Raw genomic sequence first — 6,379 nt, 5'->3', positions numbered from 1 at the left:
AAAAAGCACATCTCATATGTCAGGAACCACACACATGGTAGGGGATATTTTATGAAGGGTGGGAGCATGAACACCTTGTGTGTGGGAGCACCCGATATTCTCCCATATTCTTAGATACGGAAGCTACAGCCTACATAAGCAAGCTATGTATTAATTATTCAATCAGAAAAATATCTTATGCATATTATGGGTCTTTCTCATGAAATCTTGTACATCCAACAGTTTCACAGGAACAAGTCAGTGGCAGTAAAAGTTGAAGCTCCTTAGTCAGGTTCGTTCAGGTGAGTACCTTTCCTGATACAAGAATTAGCATTGAGAATGTTTTTAGAGGTAAATTTGCACTGAGATTTCTGTATATTTACAAGCAATGGGGCATACATTAGTTGGTTTTTTGACATTAATCGAGTTTAACGTATACTTATAGATTTCTCGTACACGTACACATATGTAGTCACCTAAACGAACATCCTGCGCGTGTTGTACATGACCGGTACGGCGGCCCTGATGGGGAGCGAGAACCGCCATTGGAACGCGGCAGTGAGCCCCTCGGTGAAGACCTGCGCGGAGAGCAGGAACGTGTGCGGGGCCATGGCGGCGATCCCCGTGGTGTCCCCGGACCGGAGGCCGTCGAGGATGTAGAGCGCCGGGAACGCGGCGCCGACGAGGAACCCGCCCACGATGTGCGCGGCGAGGAGGAGGCGCTCGGGGCCGAGGAAGATGGGCGCAGACGGGTTGGGCTTCCCGGGGCGCTGCGGGAAGGTGATCGTGGCCAGGAGGAGTAGGTAGGGGAGGAGCAGGCCGATCGATCGAACCGTAAGAAAAGAAATCTAAATTCTGTCATATTTCTGCGGTTATTTTCAATTCCGATGGTGGAAACGATTTAAGGATAAGTTGGAGGAATGCCTCGAAGATGTTTTATAAGCTTTAAAAATAGTGGGTGGTTTGAGGTAGTGCATCATTTGCCTTTTATCTGAAGACTTGCAGCCAAATTTTTTATCGCACTATGAGTTGTTTTGTGCACATGCTGCGTTCTGTGTAGATATGGATGAGAAAATTCCGTGCCTACAACATTATTTGTGTCTGACCCTGTCCGAGGATCCTGTGGCATGCTCTGATTTGTTTCAGAGTGTGGATGTTCCGATGCTGTGCATCGTGTGCTTCCAAGGCAGCAGAAGGTTGTACACATATCAACGTCTATGGGTGAAGATATCCTACCATATCTAGAACCTGTTTGATATGCAGATTAGTCAAGCTTTTGCAGAGCAGTCCTCATAAGTTGTTGTAAGATACATGCATGGTTCGTATGGTTCATTACTCATAACTAATCTATATGTCAAAACTTGGACAACTATTTAGCCCTTGAATTATCTTATAAATTGACAATGATGATGTTTTGATGCAGTCTGCAATTTTGGTTTTGTAGCAGCTGCTGTAGAACAGGATTTTATCACATATCCAGAGAAGGTTCTTGAAATGAGGAAAGGCTTTATTGTGCTCGGCAAGGATGATGATTTTTGTGCATGAGCTAGGACTAGCAACAGCAGTTGGCGGAACCAGGATGGAAGTCATATTGCCTCCTTTTATTGAAGCTGCTATTTCAGTGAGTCCTAATTCCACTACTTCAGAGTTCAGACAACCAAACGGCTTTAGCGCAATTATTTATGCTCTTCATATTTGCAGGGTTTTGGATTGGATTATAGCGAGCTAATGTAGTACTAAGGGATATAGACAACAAGGTCCACCTAGACCATAAATCACATTGTTTGTGACATCAACACATCCAATTGTAACTGTAGTCCCTCATTTGTATGACGTTACAGTCAACGTTTAACACCCACTGTTCGTAATATATACATGATATCCACTGACCAAATTCAGATATATGGAATCCCAGAATCAATTATGCAACTTGAGCAAGGTATGTGGCCATCTAACTTAATCCTTGCATACAGTAGAAGATCTATCCTACAAACATATATCATCTACTTTTCTGAATTTCACTGGCATCCCTTAGCTGTGTTTGTGGGTCGAAAACATGTGTATACTACACTTTGCGCAGGCAGCATCCCTAGAGAATATATTGCTCAGCGTTATGTACCTAATAAACATATGATAAATAGAGGCATTTTCTTTCATCTTGATCCGAACACTCCTATTTGGTGTTGGTGCTCTTTCTAAGTAACTATATGTTCAAGAATTGATCCAAATTTAAAGGATAAGAAAGTTTACATTTTCTTATAGGGCTCGGACCGAATAAAGTCTTATCAGGCTTGCTGCTATGTTGTTTGTAATATAAAAACAACCATAATTGTGGAGGAGTGAGTCATTCTCTCATGGGGATTTGTTTGCTTAATAGTAGAATTCCAATTGCTTTTGGATTTATATGATGCAGCTTACATACTCCCATCACCCAGTAACATATCAATATCAGTTACTGCATCGTACCGGGTTTATATTATGCATCCCTACTGAAAGTTCCATTGTTAAATAGAAACGAAGATTACAATTATAGATGATAGATATATGTAATTGTGCGATGCATTCTCACTGCTTCCAGTAGATACTATCATTTCAGAGTTCACCTAAAATTTGCAATGTTCAAATTTTTGGGATCAAAATACAACTTTTTTTAAATTTAAGCCAATATAAAGTGTCTGCAGGTTGACTTTTAAAACATTTTTGCTTACAAGAAGCTTATCAGTTGTAATGTTTAGCACCTACATAACCTGATGGTCCTGTAGTGACTTGGGATTGGCGATTAAAGAAATATGGGTATCAAGCATATTAATGTGGGAAGTAGATATACAATATGTTATAAAGGAGAAGACAAGTAAATATTGAGTGTGAAAGATCAGTATGATTTTTTTACTATCATATGAATTATTGAATTTAATCTGGTATTCAACCCCTCAACATTATATTTAATACATGCTACTACACCATTACTTATCTCTACTATAAAAGGAGAATTTGACAAGTAATCAAGCAAGTCAGCACTATCGTCGATGGAAGTTGTCGTGCGGAGATGGAAGTTGACAATTTTCTCCATGAAGTTGATCTGATGCGAAGCTTGTCCCAGATAAAAGGTTAATTGAGTTCTCATCTCCTATATGTTTGCATTCTAACTATCCTTGTTGATTCAGTGGTTCCATGATGCTACATTTCACTTGTTTTTCACCTCTTGATGCTACTATGGACAGAAGGCGTTTGCTAATTTGCACATTTTTTTCTTCTGATAAATTGTGCCAATATCACCTGTAATATAAAAGTTGATCGATACTTTTCATTTTATATTGATGTGCTCTCCAGCGAGAACAATTTTTTGACTGGATGTGTTTAATTAGATATGCTCTTTTATTTGTGCAAAGTTGTTCAGACTTTTCTTTGATTCATCATTTTAGCTGTATGAAAAAGGAGTATGAGTACTGTTTGGTTCCACGCAGGACCAATGAAGGAAGAGAAGCAAATCACAACCCTTTAGTTCATGGTCTAGGAGCAGGGAGGTACACATCCATCTTTGTGATATTCTGATATGAATAAGCATAGTACTACGTACAGAATCTCTCAATTGTGTAGATAGGTCACCTTTCAGTTAATTATCCGCTTTCAAGTATTTGTTGCCGAAGTGAGCATCTAATTGCAGGAATTCTGTGAGGTAACCATCTCAATCTTTTTGTCACAAGGCTCTTGCGCGGTAGAGATTTTTGCTTGGTCATAAATGAATTTGTTCCATTCTTTTACAGTAAGAGAATGGAGCCAGATGGAGGAACATCAACATTGATGCCAAAAGTTCCATTCTCTTGTTGTAGTAGTGTCTTAATTGGAAGAATATTTTGATGATGTTGATTTCTTTATGTTCTCAACTTTTCATCATTTTAGATCACTTTCTGGATAGTTCAATACTATATTTTTGGGATTAACTGTAACATTATGTGAATATATGTTTATTGTTCTAAAATCAATGTTCATCAGCAATCAGCCTTCTAACTAAATAATATTTTCGCAAGGGCTTCTCTACACCGGTACGGTCTCTCGCTGGTACACGATTTGAGGCATAGGAGGGAGGGGCACGTTGGGATGTCGTCTTCGGTCACGGCTATAGCTTATGAGAAGAATGGGGTTTATGCTTGGCAGACTGCCCCATGGTTAGCAAGTCATTATTGCCGCCTCCGCTTCCCAAGTTGCCTCGGCTTGCTGTTGGTGTGTGCTGCTTCTGCAGCCCCTGTCGGCCGTCTCTTAGGTTCGGTTTTGCTGCCACTGCTGAAGTTTCCATTGCCTCGGCAAGGCGTCCTCGTCTTACTTGCAAGGCACACATTGCACCGCGGGCAACATCTTGCTATGCATGGCCACTCATGTCAAAGTTGGGTTCCAGTTTGACGACCTCTCTACCAAGTCTCCATGTTCTTCTTTCCTGTACTTTCTCCATCTGCTGTTATACTCTTGCAAGTACGGCTTAACCAGTTTGATGTCATGTTGCTTTAGCAGTTGTGACGTATGTGCAGGATAGATAATGTTTCATTGGTAGCGCACATAGTGCATCTAGAGAAAACAATTGCTTTCATCGGCAAACATGGATATATTCTTAAGTGGACATTCAGCTAGAATACATATGCATTTTCCATATACTTCAGAGTTTTATCTCTCAAGGGAGCTGCATTTTTTTAGAAAGGGAATAACACATATTGGTTGTTTTCATTGTGTTAGCCACATCTATTGTGCGTCTCAATCATTTAAATTTTGGGCATTGTACTATCATGAATCAGTTTTGCAATAAATTTGTAGAAGTTTTTGCCCCCAAGAATATACTGAGAAATATTTGCTGCAACTAAACTTTGTTGAGCATGTCTATTAACACTTTCCTCTTCTCCTATTAGATGTAATGATCTAGACCAAAGCAACCCTCATGTATATTGATACTATACTAGAAGGCCACCAAAGAATTTTACAGAACAAGAGAAGATGGCGTGCACCATATCTTTAAGATGACTTCCCTCACCATGTGGCATGCACTTTTCGGTTTTACTTTAGCGCAATTGCCATGTATGTAAGGGATACAATTAGGCTGAATATTGCAATTGTAGTTTTTTTCTGAACTTTTTCAACATCCCAGCATTAGTAAAATACTCCCCTATTCCATAATGTAAGACATTTTTGCAAGCTATATGTTTGTTATACATTATATTGCTTGAAATCAATAATTTACTCTTTTTTACTAATATTGTGTTTTAATAGTCCATTTCTTGTGTTTCAAAGGGCTACAATAGTTAATAAAGCAAGAGCAACACCTTATTTTTCGCAACAAGAAATTCTATATATTTTGGACAATTCTTAAATTCGTCCATATGAGCAACTTGTTAAACAATGTCGCCTGATGTGCCCTATAAGAATATGTTAGGCGCAATTGAAGTTATACCAGTAGAGCAGTTTCCCCCATTGCAACGTATTGGCACTTAACTATGTGTTTATATGTTTAGTTTTGCATATTAGATATCAGAACTCATGGCTCGATAATTCTTTGGAAATGCCGATTGACAAAGTCATTGATGTAACTATGATGGACTAGACTAAAAACCCATCAAGTTTTACGCAATCAGAAGAGATGCATACAAATATTTTTTTTTGTATATATGTTGCACATCGACAAGGCTCTTGGGGCAATGTCGTTGGAAGGGGCCAAAAATTCACCGACTTTGATACAACAAATATTGGTATATGTATATGCAATCAATGCTCATGAGAAAGATACTAGAGCGTTGAAGCCTTCTTGAGAAGGCAACACACTCGAGATCGAGAGAGAGTGAGGGAGGGAGAGGGGGGAGAGATCGAGGGAGTGATGGAGGGATAGGGAGGGAGGAAGGAGAGACAGATCTTGCAGGTATACATTGGTAGGACAACCATGTTATTAAATATAAATTGGATTTGGTGGTAACTCACCTATGTGTTTGTAGTCAATCTATCAGATGTGTTGTAGAAATGTTCTTTGATAAATATGGTTTTAACTCTTGATATTTTATTATGGTTGTAAATTTATCCTTCTACATGTCATTCAAAGGAACATTTTTAGTTGTGAGAAGTAAGAAATGTAGAATAAGAGAACATTTTAACGGTAAAAAATAAGTCATCAAAGTAGCCCGTAGCAACGCACGGGCATTCTATTAGTTATTACTAGCAGTACAGAACAGAAGCAACCATGGCTAAACCATTACAAGATATGAAATAAACACGTACGACTAAGACACTAAGTTGACTTGTTCTTCAGTTCCCAACATTTGGTCTAGGCGGAGCGAGGCCGTTCGGAGTGAAGACAGGCAGCATAGGCAATGGAGATCCGATGCAAATTAAGAATGAAACGTTGATCGGTATATGACAATATGCTTTT

At 39.2% G+C, this 6,379-nt stretch overlaps 1 long non-coding RNA gene across 2 annotated transcripts; it reads left to right on the top strand.

Moving 5' to 3' along the window:
* Positions 1–287: 287 nt before the first annotated feature.
* Positions 288–5,216, top strand: LOC125513545. 2 transcript variants are annotated; one of them, XR_007286001.1, is made up of 5 exons: positions 288–1,297; positions 1,427–1,600; positions 1,681–3,086; positions 3,444–3,503; positions 4,008–5,216. It is a non-coding gene; the product is annotated as an uncharacterized LOC125513545 (long non-coding RNA). The 2 variants fall into 2 exon arrangements; XR_007286000.1 differs by lacking the exon at positions 288–1,297 and having other exon boundaries at positions 1,304–1,600.
* Positions 5,217–6,379: the final 1,163 nt, after the last annotated feature.

Source organism: Triticum urartu, chromosome 6, assembly GCF_003073215.2.
Source record: "Triticum urartu cultivar G1812 chromosome 6, Tu2.1, whole genome shotgun sequence".
NCBI classification, from domain to species: Eukaryota; Viridiplantae; Streptophyta; class Magnoliopsida; order Poales; family Poaceae; genus Triticum; species Triticum urartu.
Note: the sequence above shows the minus strand (reverse complement) of the source record. Positions and strands in the feature narration are given on the sequence as shown.